This window comes from Peromyscus leucopus, chromosome 20, assembly GCF_004664715.2.
Source record: "Peromyscus leucopus breed LL Stock chromosome 20, UCI_PerLeu_2.1, whole genome shotgun sequence".
Taxonomy (NCBI): Eukaryota; Metazoa; Chordata; class Mammalia; order Rodentia; family Cricetidae; genus Peromyscus; species Peromyscus leucopus.
In genome coordinates this window covers 7,359,140-7,375,203 of record NC_051080.1, presented here as the reverse complement: position 1 = coordinate 7,375,203, position 16,064 = coordinate 7,359,140, and positions in this window count along the sequence as shown.

Sequence of the window (16,064 nt, the reverse complement as noted above, 5' to 3'; positions counted from 1 at the left end):
GTCTCTTTATCGCAGGAACCGATCTTGGTGGTTCACACAACTCTCCTCTTTTCCCTGTGCTGGTCTCTGCTTTGCAAAGGACCCCCCCCCCCTTTCTTGCTTACTGTGTGTCAGGATCCACAAGTTTTGTGGAAGACAAAAATTCAGTAACGATGTAACGAAAAGACCGTGAATGTCATCTGATGGAAACTCTCCTTACTCAGGGAGAAGATATGGCTTCCCACAGAGGTTTCAAAGTCATGTTAATGTCAAAGGAAGATGTCAATAAAATCAGATTATTCAAGCACAACTAATTACCCCAAGTCTACCTTACAACTAGTTTCACTGACAACTCCTAAATTGAAGCCACTCAAATTGAAGAAATGTTCTTTCCTATAAAGTGAGAGACTTTCCTATAAGAAGAGAGAGAGGGAGAGGCAGAGGGAGAGGGAGAGGAGAGAGAGAGGGAGAGGGAGAGGGAGAGGGAGAGGGAGAGAACTAGCATCTTGTGGGCACTTAAGAAGACCTGACTTCAAACAAATTGAGAATGAAACCTGGTGACCTTGACCATGTTTTCTTCTGGGGCCATAGCGACCAGAATGCACACAGTCTAGAAACAAAAGTGTCCTTAAGAAATGACGTGACATCTTGGATATGTGTGACTAATGGAAAGACTGATTATCGATGCTCCAGGTACAGAAGAAAACAGACTGTGTGCCAAGCACTGCACTCATTATTTAGAGACATCAAGCTGGAGACATAGGCAGGTTGATGGAGAGAAGTCCTGGAGACACACACCATCACCAGACCACACATACAGCAAGCAGCAGCGATGAGCTAGAACCCAGGTCCTGTGGTCTTTAAGTAGTTGTTTACTTTATCTACCTTGACACTCTCCTTGGCTTCTTAGACTTGCAAGGGAGCTGACTGAACAGAGGTCAGTGGGTCAGAGCTCCCCTCTTGCTCATTGAAGAGAGATTTCAGGGATGGGGCAGTGCCCTTGAGCAGTGAGGGGAAAAGCTGTCCTGGGAGACACTGGTTCCCGGAAAGAATATAGAATGAGTTAATGGAATAGTCAGCCATGAGGATTATGGAGGGCAGGGATGTGTGGTGGTAGCAGGAGGGCCTTCTGAGATAGCAGAGTTGTGTCTTTCCGGCTCAAAGGCAGACCAAGCTGGCTTTCCCACAGAGAACTTGAGTCTGCCTTAGATCTATGTGGTCTGTTCTCACTCCTTCACCAGCTTTGATATGTGCAGACGATCCCTGGTGTTTCAGGCCTACACTCTTTCTGTGACAAGGCAAATGTACACCCTCTGCCGCTGTTGAAACTGATCCATCCCCCCCAACCCCGGGCAACCCCAAGAAACATCTTTGGACAAAGGTGCTCACTGGAATACCGGCTTGGCCTCGTTGCCTTCCTAACCTTTTTGTAGGGTATTAGTTTTCTCGGTCTCTCCTATAATTGGCTTGGCAGACTGTCTGTCAGCTGCTGCCCCTGTCACTCAGCTTTCAAGGGTAGACTGTTGTCATCAACCAAGTATTGGCACCGGTGGAACCTGATAGCAGTAATGTGACACTGTGTGGAAGATCGGTGCATGACTCAGTTCTGGGAGCTTCAGTCAGGTCTGATAGAGGTGACTAGGAATCCGAAGGCCTCCGTTCAGGTCCTGCAGCAAAAGGCCTTTGGGTGACTTCATTACCAAGGCTCAGTTCCAGTGCGAGAAAGGTGACAGTTGGGGACCACGGGTCACACACACAGCTCCCTGCCTGTCCCATGCTGGCTTCTGGTATGGACAAGAGCAGTTCTGGAAACTCAGGGGAGAGCTCAGCTCAAGGGCTTGCTCCAAGGTTCCGACACGCAGCTCAGAGCCAGAGCAGTGTAAGGAAGCCAGCAAAGAGATCTAATGGAAGACACACTCGCGGTTCTCACACAGTTTCATGTTGTTGACTTGTTAGAAGCTGTGCACATGTTACTGGTTGAGTGTCACAAATCCTGATTGTTCTTCCAGCTTTGTGTTCTTCTAAATCTCAGAGCCCCTCTTGGGCCAGGTTGACCCAACCTCCACAAAGTCCTCTTGCAGTTTGCCCAGGTAGTCAGTCCTTCCTGCTTAGCTGGGCTCTGCTCTCCGAGGTGACAGCTTCAGTTTATGGAAGGGGAAGAAGATGACCTCACAGGAACAGTGTCCTGCATTAGGGAAAGACACATGCTGTAAGCCAGGTGTCCCAAGCTAAAGGTTGTATCATCTCCCAGTGTCTGGATTTTACTCCTGTGTCTTGAGGACAGGGTGTAGGTGACTGCAAAGCACAAGAATGCTCTGAAGAGGATGCGGATGCATCACGAGGCCCTGGGCTCCCCTGAGGTCAAGTCTACATAAGGGAGAGAGTTGAGAATACTCTCATCATGATGTCAGGGCTAGAGCGGCTTGCCAGGGTTAACCAAGCGAGTGGAAGCGGGGCTTTTGGATGGCCAGCAGCCTCCCTCCCCCCTGTTTTCAGGGTGTGTATGCAGTATGCTTTAAAGCTCCAATTCTTTTCATGTGAAAGTTTTGCTAAAAGCTGTAAGTTTAGACTATGGAGTGTAAAAAAAAAAATTAAAAAAAAAACAAAAAACCAACACCCATATCCTCTTGTTATTGATGTTTTAAAACATTTAAGTATTTTGACCTAAATGTTAGAGAACAAAGCCAATTGTTTAACTAAAAAAGCAGAATGTAAATATTTAGGTTAGATATTTGCAGCATCTATTTTCACAATTGCCATACTTCCTTCCAAATGTTAGAGTAGGAATTAGAACATAGCTCTTTGAAAAGCGTGGGAAACCAAGGATGAAATATAAACCTGGTTATAAACTTCCTTCCTTACATGAGAATCAATGAGATTCTCTTACCTTGGATGTGGGCCCTATTTGCTTTTTAAGTGATTTCATAGTATGCGCTTTGGAAATATTAATTTCATTTCAATAGACAAGGTTGACTGTGAATGAGGTGGAGTGTTAAACATGACACTTGGAACGCCATGTGCTTTTCGGCCTGTGCCTCGGACCCCTCCCTCCCGTCTCGGGCAGGTGCCTTGCTTCCCAGCCATCTATCCACTCTCTTCCTGGCTGTGTTCTTTCATTTTCCTGCATGCACATACTCACACATTAATCACCAAGTGTTTGTCCCCCTTAAATTATGTGCCAGGCCTGGTGCTAGGTGCAGGTATGTTTATACAGGTTTAAGCTTTTCATTTTTGCATATTTCTTCATTATTTGGCCAAACAATTATTTTAAAGCTTACCCTGAATATTAGGAAGAAATTATCATGCCTCTGTGCAGTCACCAGTGAGTGAGCATCTGCAACTTAGAATGGAGACCTTGATGAGGAAGGAAGGTCAGAGGTGATAGGTCAAACGTGATAATAGTTTGCCATGACAGAGCCTGCTGTATACTATGGGCTAGTCCGCATACTTTCCGCCCATAAACTAGAGTAATACTTGCAATGACTATTCACGCTCTCATTGTAGGAAGGGGAAACTGAGGCAGACAGCCTCACTTTAAGTAATGTTCTAAGGATTAGGTTCATAGATGCTAGAGCCAGAAATACAATAATATAAACCTCAAAAATATTTGGAGAAGATTAGGATGAGAAAATCATGCAAAGTGCTTACAATTGACTAGCCACCGGGGTGGGGGAGTGGGGGGGGCACAAACCATTTTAAAACCATTTCTGTAAGTACACCACATGACATACTTAAAGCGGAGTTTCTGTGGATTGTGATGTCACCCCTAGCTGTGTGGGTTTGGGAAAGTGGTCTGTCTTCTCTGTGTCTTGGTCTCCTCAGCCAGACACTGGGGAGAGTGATTATGAAGGTTAAATAATATATATACATGAGTTGGCATGCCTAGCACATGATAAACATTCCATAAATGTTGAGCTATACTATTAGTTGTTACTGCATGAGAAAAGGGAAGTGTGGTAAAAGTACAAATTGAGATAAAATCGGATTCAAATAAAGTCAGAAATGTGAATCTCAGGTAACTGAGATATCGTGTTTTATGAAATGGATACATTTCCCACAGTAGATGATACAGCTTTTCATAGGGCCCTAATCATGATAACGTTTATCATAGAGGAGAACAGGCTAGAGAGTGGCTGATTCTTTACGGTTGTAGTGAGCGTCTCTTAGGTGTCCAGCACCATGGGGTGGGGGAGAGTAAGCTTGACGGCACGTGAGAGAGTGGCCATGGTGACTCTTCCAGGTGTCAGTGGATGAGGAAGGTCACGTCCAGAGAAAAGATACATACTGAGAGGTCAGGCTTTGGAAGGTGACGCAATCACTGGACTAGAACCAAGATAGACAATGTGTAATGGAGTCTTCTAGAAGGTTCTGTGTAGATGATGGGACCCCATTGTGCTACAAGAAGTAAGAGGTACAATAGAAGATGAGGTCACACCTACAGGCACTAAGAATCGAGGCAACCTAAGAGACAGGTTTGACAGCGCAGGACAAGGAAGCTGAACGTCATTTCTGTAGTATCTTTTTCTCAGATTTCACTTTATTGAAACCTGTGGTATAAAGGTGGTGTGGAAGGAAAGCATGGGCTTTGTACTCTTACCCGTGTGTCCGTATGAATGGATTTGGCCTTCCCAAATCTCAGTTTTCCCATCTGTTCAATGATAACTCGTGAGCCTCCTACATGGATATAGGATTATGAAGCCCCAGTGTGACAGGGGCCAGATAGTGGTGCCTCATAGTCATGAAAACCTTGTGTGGGGATTGTGCAGCACCATGGTCTTACAGTCCCACCCACTGCTAGGACCTTCACTGAGGAATACAGAGCCTCGCTAATGAATAACGAACACAGCAACCTTTTCCGGTGAGGTAGTGTTCTCCCTTGATATACTTTTGGGTCTTTGTTCTTAATTCTTCTGTAAGTCACTTCCTTTTGTTGACAGCTTGAACTGGCTCTGGGGGGATAGGTCAGTTTACTTGAAAATGTCATTTTAAAGTGGCACCCAGTGCTCTGCAGGAATGGTAGTCTCTTCTGGTTCCTTGTCACCCGTTACAAGTCTCCTGCCATCCTCTCCCAGTGCCAGGAACTCATCCTTAAATACTTTTAATTGACTACATCATTCTGTTCTGTAATTCTAGCTTGCAAAAATAAGCTCTCCTAAAAATATCATCTGGTGACAATTCCAGCCTGGTATGCTTTCAATGTCTCACATCTTAGGTTATTTGAAGGCGTTTCTATCTACCTGATTCCTTCAGCAGACAGGAGGTCGGGAGGTTCCTCTGTGAATGCTGCCATCTGCCTTGGCCAGAGGGATGATTCATGCCCCCCCATACATACGCAAAGACACACACAGACACAGACAAACACACAGACACACACAGACTCAGACACACACATACAGACACAGACATACACACACATCATTACTTTTTAAACTCAGGCACAATTCCTTCTCGCAGGGTCTCACTTGAATTGTTTCTTCTGTTGATAACTCATTCCCCCCCCCCCCCCCCCCCCTCCCGGCTTTGTTAGGAGTTCTAATACCCTGTCCTCTGTCTGTACCCCACAAAGAATAGAAACCAGTATGAACCAGATCTTCAGGAGGATTTAATTAGTACAATGGGTATTTTTTTTTCTCATGTCTTCAGAGTGAAAGAGGCAGAAAAGAAATACGGATTATAAAAACTTCAGTATATGTTCATAAGCACAGCAATAGTTTTCATTGTCTTTCTATTTGTTGAAGCAATATATCTTTTGTATTTAAAATATTTTTAATTTGCTTATCTAGCTATTGTATGAGGATAACTTGTGAGAATGTTTTTTCCTTCTATCGTGTAGGTTCAAGAGGGTTGAATTCAGGTCATCAGACTTGGTAGCCAAGTGCCTTTACCTGCTAAGCTGTCTTGTTGATCCTGAAGCAATTTTCCTTTTACTTGAGGGCTAAAGTACCCTCCCTTTCTTGGACTATAGTTTACTTTTCTAGGACACTATTCTATGAACACAACAGGATCCCCTCCCTTCACTGTTGTGGAATATCAGTTTAAGATGTGTTACATTCATTTATGCTATGGAACATTTGTTTAATGATGCAAAAGTGTGTTGCATTCTTTTATGTTGCATTTGTTTAACTCTGTGAAGCTGCGTTACTGTACCTGCCTAAAATACCTGATTGGTCTAATAAAGAGCTGAATGGCCAATAGCAAGGCAGGAGAAGGGATAGGCGGGGCTGGCAGGCAGAGAGAATAAATAAGAGGAAAAATCTAGGGAGGAGGGAGGAGCAAGTAGAGAAGGAGAGGAGGACTCCAGGTGCCAGCCACTCAGCTACACAGCCAGCCATGGAGTAAGAAGGAAAGAAGGATATATAGAATAAAGAAAGGTAAAAAGCCCAGAAGCAAAATGTAGTTAAAGAGAAACGGGATAATTAAAGTTAGAAAAGCTGGCTAGGAACAAGAGTAAGCCTTCTTATATTTATTTGGGAGCTGAGAACAAAACAACTATGCTTCCCCCCTAGATTAAGTTTCTGTGCTGGACCCAAACAGCCAAAATGAAGGCTGAAAACTGAGACACCCAGGCTAAAGTTCTGTACCACCAAATGGAAATTAGATTGCTACATGAGCACCTTGAGAAGTCAGGAGAGAGATGACGGTCACATTTTTCAAATGGCCTGCTTCTTTTCAGCATGACAGCAGTGTTCTCCAGCCTTCACAGGAAAGCTGATGGAAAGAGTATGATGAACAGTCCCCTGGGGCTCTACTGATCTCCCCCAGTGTCTGTCCACTCGTGCCCCCAGCAGCCCTAGAGAAACCTAGAGTCCAGAGTCCAAAGTAAAGCTGAGTGAGGTTGTTAGATTTAAAGGGATTTGCCTTTCGACAGCAGCGTGGACTGGTGGATCTTTGTGGATCCCGGTGGGAAAATTTGCCTTCAGCGCACTGAATCTGGCCATTCATCCTCCCCATTATGGGGCAGCACTCTCCACACAGCTTTCCTCCGTGGTCCCTTGGCCTCTGTGGCTGGGAACTCCAACATGGAGCCTTCTGCATCCGGAGGCTGGACGGCACTACTGATGGTTGCCTGGAGCTGGAGTTCTGGGCAGCCAGGCCAGGGTGCACTCTGTCTTGGTATTGCAGGCTGTAATTTCCTGTTGCAGGCTTTAGTAACTGCAAGAATTGAAACACTTCCCCTTACTCTCCACATCAAAGCAGGGTAGGGGGTGCTCCTGGAAGGAAGCAGGGTATGGTGTGCTCGTCAACATGCTGGGGTACTGTGGTGATATGTTGTTTGTAATCTAAGAAATAAAGCTTGCCTGAAGATCAGAGGACAGAGCCCGCCACAGAGTTAACCATAAAGGTCAGACAGTGATGGCACACACCTTTAATTCTAGCACTCGGGAGGCAGAGGCAGAGATCCTTCTGGATCTCTGTGAGTTCAAGGCCACACTGGGCTACACAAGATTAATCCAGTCTAAAAGAGAAACAGAGCCAGGCAGTGGTGGCACACACCTTTAATTCCAGCACTTGGGATCACATATCTTTAATCCCAGCACTAGGAAGGTCGGGACAGGAAGTGATATGGCTGGGCAGAGAAAGGAGCATAAGGCAGGGGGAGACAGGAACTCTGTCTCTTTCAGGCTGAGGAGTTGGTGAGGTAAGAGGTGGTGACCGTGGCTGCTCTGCTTCTCTGATCTTTTAGCTTTCACCCTGATATTTGACTCTGGGTTTTTATTATAAGATCATTTAGGATTCGTACATCAGGGTACAGCGGCACAGAGATCAGGGCCACAGAGCTAAGGCTAAGCTAGGCTGTCTAGATTCAAACGCTGTCCCAAAAATCACAGCAATGTGACCTTGAAAAATAATTACCTTCTCTATACTTAAATTTTCTCATGTAAAGCATAGGTATGATACTGCATGCATGATATTGTATGATCACGTGTGATACTGAAAGAGAGGCTGCGGGGATTAAATGAAAAAACAAAACAAAAAAACCACAAGTCTGCATAAAAAGCTTAAGGCAGCACTTGGCTCAGGTCTGCTGATACTATTCAAGGAATACATCAGGCTGCCCTCTGCATGAGGAACACCCCTACCCTCGGGCGTGCACAGGAGGGGGCAGGCCTGTGCTGTGCAGGACCCCAGTGGGGACTGCACTTGCTGAGAACTCAAGCTTGAGGGGAGCTTTGGTTCTTGTTTCTGGGATGAGGGTCCTCTTTTGCAGAAGCCTCTGCTTTGGCCTCAGCAGGGTTCTCTATTGCTCTCCCATTTGGTGCCCCTGGGTTCCTGTCCAAATCTGTTTTGGCAGTCATTTCTGTGGAGGCAGGACTAAACCTGTGCTGTTTAATGCTATATCTGTAACTACTAGCCTTTGGCACAGTAGAATGTAAAAGCATGTTTAACAAATGATACATGGAATTCTAGAAAGTGCTATGGACGGAAGCAGCTTCCAAGAGAATATTCTTGCACTTAGTAAGGTCAACATGCTGGGATTGGGGTAGGGGATGGAGCAGGGTTGGGTGGGTGGGGGGACACAGGGATACTTGAGAACACAGGGTTAGCAGGAACACAGTAAATTTACAACTACAGGGGGAAAAAAAGGAAATAAATCTGAAGGCTCAAAATGCCTGACTTAGAAAACAGTCTTATTACACGTAATGTTAACCCAAAATCTTGGTGTGCAGTTTAGCACTGATTGATTTGGGGACAGAGACAGAATGGAAGACTCCATGCATAAGAACCACACAAGAAAGACTGTATAATTTTCTCCAAGCAACTTTGGTGATGGCTATTTCTTGTCTATTAATTGGTCTGGTGTCTAATGAAAACAAGGCCAGGAACATTATTATCCCATCGTATTTTTAGAAGTACTTAAGTGACCTAGCTAGTCGACAACTCCTTGAGAGCTAGGCCATGTCCAGAACGTTTTGTATCTGTGCGGAGCATATGATACATTCGCGCCGCCTGCCTCCTTTCTTTTAAGGAATTCTGCAGATCAAGTGTCCAGCCACAGTGGGATACTTGTTCTAAAACAATCATCGGCCAGGTTGAGACAACATGAAAAGTATTTCTAAGCTTGCCAAGAGTTTGTTCTGATACTTCAGCCCAGTTATTTTCCTTCGCTCCTTGTAGATGGTAGAGGCGAGTCTCCATATCATACAGGACACTTGATAAGGGATGGCACGTCAGGTTGAGTGACTGGCTTGTAATCCCTCCTGTTTTAGCAGAGTAAAAAAGACTGGGAAATCCCTCTTGATCTTTGACTGTACACATTCACAAAACCTCTTACAGACCAAAGAAGTTGTATCTTATAGATAAAATGTGAAGACATGTGTTAACATAGTGTTAAAATAAATTGAGATTTGGAGACATGGTGTGCCGTCTAGTTTTGTGCTAACGTTAAACAAGCTAGAGTCATCAGAGAGGAGGGGGCCTCAATTGAGGAAATGCCTCATATGACTGGGCTGTAGGAAGCCTGTAGGAAATTAGTGATTGATGGGGGAGGGCCCAGCCCATTGTGGGTGGGGCCATCCCTGGACTGGTGGTCCTGGGTTCTATAAGAAAGCAGGCTGAGCAAGCCATGGAAGCAAGCCAGTAAGCAGCACCCCTCCATGGCCTCTGCATCAGCTCCTGCCTCTTGGTTCCTGCCTGTTTGAGTTCCTGCCCTGACTTCCTTCATTGAAGGATATGGAAGTGTAAGCCAAATAAATCCTTTCCTCTCCAACTTGCCTTTGGTCATGGTGTTCATCATAGCAGTAGTAACCCCAACTAGGACAAATGATGTGAACTGTTGATGTTTATAATTTTAACAAATTACACAAAATTTTATATGTATAAAAAGTACAAACTTACAATTCTTATTTTTCTTTCTCAGCTGGAGGAAACTAAAAGGAGACTATTTCTGTTTTAGGACTAGATTTATTTTAGGCATAGTTGTTGAATTTTGGACATGTTGCCAGCCTCCAGAGGAAGAAGGAAGCTCTGGCATTGGGAGGATGAAGCTTTAGATCCTGTTTTGCACCTGGAAGGCTTACACACACTAGTGTAGATTCCCTTAAGGGTCTGAGGATTGGACCCTCATCTGACTATCAGAGATGGGTTACCTGACTCATACACTAAGCTACAATAGTTTAAGAGTCTGATTTTAGGTCGGTTTTTAGCATACACAGCTAGAGAAAGAAAATCAGGCTCATGGCAAACATCCAGAGTCTTCGACCTATGATTTCACGGTATCAAACTGATCCACCCAGATTTAAAGGTTTAGAACTGGCAGGGGTTGAGTGGAGCTCATCTAGTCTGTACATAACAAAGGGCAAAGCTAAGGTATAGGAAAGTGAGGGGCTTCCTCTGAGACTGTCCAGCAAGCTTGTGACTGGTTACTGACAGAAAAAGGGTTCAGGAATCAATGGCTCCAGGCTTTTTCAGGCTGGCGGTACTAGCTTGCCTGCAGGTGAAGAGTTACATGGATTTGTTATAAAATCATTTTGTGTCCACCTGGATTTGTCTTCTGAAGGCCAAGAATGCTTTTTCAGGCCAAAACGGGGAGAGAACAACTGTAGTTGTTGTTTTTTACTCTTTTGGCTCTTTGAGGGCCCTTTGCTGTTGGGGGGCCCTCCACCCAGCTCCCAAATAAATCACATATATGGAGGCTTATTCTTTCTTATAAATGCCCGGCTTTAGCTTGGCTAATTTCTAGCCAGCTTTTCTTAATTTATCTCATCTACCTTTTACCTCTGGGCTTTTATTTTTCTTAATTTCTGTGTATCTCTTCTTTCCTTGTTATTCCGTGTCTGGATGTGTGCCTGGCCCCTTCTTTTCTCGCTCCTGGATCTCTTTCTCTTTTTTTCTTCTATTTATTCTCTCTGCCTGCCAGCCCCGCCTGTCCTTTCTCCTGCTTTGCTATTGGCCATTCAGCTCTTTATTAGACCAATCAGGTGTTTTAGACAGGCAAAGTAACACAGCTTCACAGAGTTAAACAAACGCAACATAAGAGAACGCAACACATCCTTGCATCATTAAACAAATGTTCCACAGCATAAACAAATGTAACACATCTTAAAATAATATTCTACAACAGACAGCCACAAATTGTTTGACCAGGAGAGGGCCATGGAGTAGAACACGGCAGAGTTCAGCTGTGGCTCAGAAAACTCAGGCTCTGATGGGAAAATACAGACATATGATGCCAGCCAGCACTTGAGATCTTCTTCATCACAATGGCCTTAAAAAATGATTACATTTAGTGTGTGTGTGTGTGTGTGTGTGTGTGTGTGTGTGTGTGTGTGTGTAGGGTGGAATGTACCATAGTATGTATGTGGAGGTCAGACAAATGTCTGAGGGAATCAGTTCTCTCCTTCCCTCATGTGGGTTCTGAGGATCAAACTCAGGTCCTTAGTCTTGGCAGCAAGTACCTTTGCCCATTGAACTGTGTTGCCAGCCCCCATTTCTTTTTCTTTTTAGGGGAAAAGAAAACAGTTCTCCCGGGGAAAGAGAATATATATCACGTACAGTCTGAAACCCCCACCACAGCTGGTACAGTGCTTGACATCCATAAGTCTCTCTTCCTGCCCTCTGAAGTGTGGGAAGAATGACCGAATCCTACTAGAACTTTAGTACAGGTTCTTAAAGTGGAGCTACAAACCAAATGTACCTGTGGCCAACAGCTGCATCCATACCCAGACTTCCCCAGCATCTTAGAAGGCCTCACTTCGCATGACACAGATGAGAGTCTCCTGTTTGTAGACTATGTACAAATGGGATGGTACAAGGAGACTGGCGGGAAGTAGGATTCCCGACTGGAGAGACCCCAGCAGAGAAGAATGGCTTTTGCATATTGTAGTTTCATTTTCATGATGGAAAGCTAGTATCAATATTGCAGTTAATTGATAAGAGTCCACGTGGAGGTAGGATGGGTTGAAACGTGTCCTTATTGCCAAGATTTTTGTATCTTAAATGATTCACTGAATTTCACATTAATTTTTTACTTAGGCTGATTGATGTAAACAATACAAAATCAATGAAAGTATGCTTTCTTTTGTGTGCTTTCTCTTGAATTTAATTTCCAGACATAATTTTATGTTCAGAAAAGAATGACAAAAATTTTAAGTAAATTATCCAAATAAAAACTTTTGTGTAAACAGTCTAGGTGATTCTGTCTTACCTTTGTATTTTTACTGGCTAACTAAATGCCTGGCACATATTTAGTAAAGACAGCTGCTAGAATAAATGAATAAAGAAATGATGAAATGAGGCGATATAGGAAGACATAGCGTATTTGAGCCTACATGTCACCAGAATACAGATGGTATTGGAGCCTTAGCACAAATCTTCTGGATCTTACTTGTATAAAACCATTTCTACTGGCTAGGAAATGACAATAACAGCTGGAAAGAGCACATAGATGTCATGGATTGGTAGCAGAGTCTCCTTGCTCAACTGTTAGAGGAGACAGAAATGAACTTCCTTACTATGAAGAACTGTATTTTTTTAGGGGGGTCTTTATAAGAGGAGCTTAGCATGTGTCATAATAAATGCAGAAATTTGTACCAGAAGTGGGGTGTCTCCATAACAAAAATCTAAGTTTGTTTCATTGGATAGCACAAACAGAGCATGACATGGATGCAATATTTAGGAACACTGGTAACAATTACTATACTGTAGCATCTCAGAAACCTGACCTTATTTAGAAGATAGGCTATATGTTACTGATTTTTAGCTCAAGGGTCAAGACTCAACACAGGCATATGTGACTGAGTCCTATCCACAACTAACAGTGTGTTAGAAGAGGAAACGGAAGTCAGATTAGCCAGTTAGCGGAGATGAGGAGGGTTACAGCTCCAAATAGAGAGGTTCACCTTGCCTGTGCTTTACAGTCTAATGACTTGGTGCTGAAATATTGGGCTGCGCAGCCTCGGTTGTGAAATCTGTTAGCATCCCTAAACAGCAGCAGGTAAACAGAAGGACGAAGACTTCTTTTGAAGAGCCCTCTTCAGCCAGACAATGGAAGCTCACACAGAAGATGCGCCTTCTCAGCAGTTTCAAATGGCTGCCACTGAAGGTAGCGGTGTGGTGGTTTGGATCCTAAATGCCCCCTGAAGGCTATGTGGTAAAAGCTTGGTCCCCAGCTAATGGTGTTTCAAGGATGCTGGGATCTCTAGGAAGGGGAGGCTGGCGTGATACATTGGGTGAAGCCCTTGAAGGACCCTGGCTCATTCTGCTCCCTTGCTGTCTGAGGTAAGCAACTCTCTCATCTTACACTTCACAGTGGTGCTCAGTTGCATGACTCAGAAACAATAGTCCAAAGAGCTGTGCGCCGAAACCCCCAGAAACACGGGCCAAATGTCTGTGGCAGAGAGGCATCTCATCAGCAGAATGATACCCAGCGGACAGAGAGGGCCAGCTGGGCAGAAAGACCAGTAAGTGAAATTAGGAATTTGACTTAAAACTCTGGCCGTTTCTGTCATATGAAGACTAGAAGACATCAGGATCCTACTTAAAGATGGGCTGAGCGGCCTACTCACAACAAAGGGTATTGGAGGTAGACATGGCAGGTACTGATAATTTACTCTAGAAACCACTTTTCTTTTACAAACTGCTTCCCTTCTCTTCCCAAGTTGGGCATCTGGTTGCCTGTGCCATGACTAATTCCCTCAGTCTTCTTCGTGAGTGGGAGTCCTGTGTGACTCAGTGCCAGCCAGTACTCTGTGAATGGGAGGTTTGAAAGTAGGTGAAAATCCCTGTGTGTTTTCTCCACTTCCCCCTCTCCGCTGGCAGAGGAACAGCCGACCATCAGAGCTGCTTCTGAGTGCAGAGACAAGTGTCGTCCTGAGGACAACAGGGCCACTTCCCCTGTGTGATCGCACCCAGCTCTGGGCTGCTACATGGAAAGAACAAACAACAAACCGACAACCAACCTCCTGGCTCTTTAAGGAGCCGAATTTGGGGGCAAGGTCACAGCTTAACTTGGAGTCTCTACAGGCCTCTGCACAGGACAAGGGAGGAGAAATAATTGTATTTTAGGAGAAGAGTTTTATTATGATGAATAGCCACTCATAAAAGAAGGGCTGAAGAACCAGGGAGTTTGTTCTCTGATCTCCATAAACTATGCAAAACCCCAGGTGTCTGTAGACCTTAAGTCACTTCCCTGTTAGTCCGCTCAGTGTGCACCACGTGGTACGGCTGGAAGCACCTGTGGCCCTTTAGTGGCGAAAACGCCACCTCCACCTCGTCTTGTTCCACCTGTCGTAGCTCTTACTCGTATCTGTTTGGTGACTTTCTACCAGCTGTCACAGCCGCTGCTTCCGATTGGCCCTCTTGCCTCCCACTTGCTCTGATTTAAATGCCACCCATCCTCACCTAAACTCATGATGCTTGACGCTTGGTGTACAGTGTGTCGGTACCGAATGATGATACCTAGTGGGAGGCTTTAGGGTGAGGGGCAGAGCCCTCACAAATGGTTCCGTGTGTTCCTCACATGCGTTCTTACCTTCAGAGACTAGACTGGATTAATCACTGTGAGGGACAGCTGCACCTGCCAGTTCCCTGTTCAGCAGGTGCCTATTTGCTTTGCCCCTCTGCATTCCACCATGATTTAAAACATGTCACCCTGGAAGACTCCGGTCTGAACGAAAACATTAGTTCTGATTTATCTAATTAAGTGAGAGGAAGATGTCATCGTTGTTGGTTTGCAGCCGTGAAGGAAGAAAATATTATGTAGCATTGCCTATGAATTAGATCCCGAGTGTGAAAAGTGGTCAAGCTAGAAGGCACTGTTTCGTATTAGTGACCAAAATGTTGATCCATTTACTTTGCATGACCGGACATGCTGATTTTACTACAGTTGTCCTGGCGCGGCGCAGAGCGCAGGAAAAGCCTGCGGCAACGCACAGTGGACAGCCCAGCTGCTTTGGCTGCAGACAGTCTTCCCGGATCCCAGTTCACGGCTCTGTTCTTCAGTCAAGGGAAGCGGCACTGAGATGCCTTCCCCACGGTGTCTTTCAGAAGGAGTCAGTTCTAAAGAGAATACGTGCTGCGACCCGTCTCAAGAGCAAATGATGTCTAAAGTCATTCCAGAGCATTGTCAAACCACCGGCGAGGTTATCAGGTCACAGGAAAAAGAAGCCGTGTGGTTCGCTGGCCAAAATGCTGCCAGCCTGGCTCTGCGTCACTGTCGGCAGATGTCAGTGTCGCTGGCATCATTACAGGTAAAAGGTCAGTGACATTTCAGCTTCCTTGTCTTTACTGTTTCCTATGCAGGCTAAAAATACACGGGGAGAAAGTCACCTGAGTTCAGAGGTGTGAAGGAGACAGGCCTTGCTCATTCAGAGCTCAGTGGTAGAATACTGAAAGAAATGCGGTCATACCACAACCCCCAAACCGTTCCATTCTGTCATAAGCCGGAATCGGATTGGTGACTATGAAGAGGTTCTTTAGTCCACTTCCTTCCATCCTGATAATCTGAGTTTGTTTGTAGCCTTCCAGTCCTTGAAAAAGTTACATTTCAGAAGACATGGCTCCAGAAGGGATCTTGAATTGCTAAATTTCACAAGTTTAACTTCAAAAGATGTCACACGCCCGTGACTTTAATCATTTCATGAATCTGTTTTATTTACCACACATTGACTGGATGCCTTCCCTGGTGGGCTCTCTAAAGTGATCTAGTTTCTTAAGCATGTTGCTCATTCGTCACTGCCCCATATTAGGTAAGGAACATCCTGGGCAGGCCCCCCATGCCCCCAGCGTATCCAGATGAGCCAGCTGCAGTTTCCCAGCATACCTCTCTTCTCTAGTCATTTTTAAACCATGTAGAAGTACAGGACTCAGAAAAATGTAAAACTGCTACAAATGGACATTCTTGATCAATATGATAATATTGTTATGTTTGCCCTAAGTCTTGAAATGGTATGCTTAGATTCTCTACAAAAATTCACTAAGTGGGTCGGGTGGCCCAGTGGGTCAAGGTCTTTACCACCAAGCCTGAGGATGAGCAAAGTAAGGTCTTGAAGGACTCAGGAGGAAGAGAGAACTAACTCCTGCAGGATGATCTCTGACTGACACACGGGAACTGCGGTGTACACACACACACACACACACACACACAC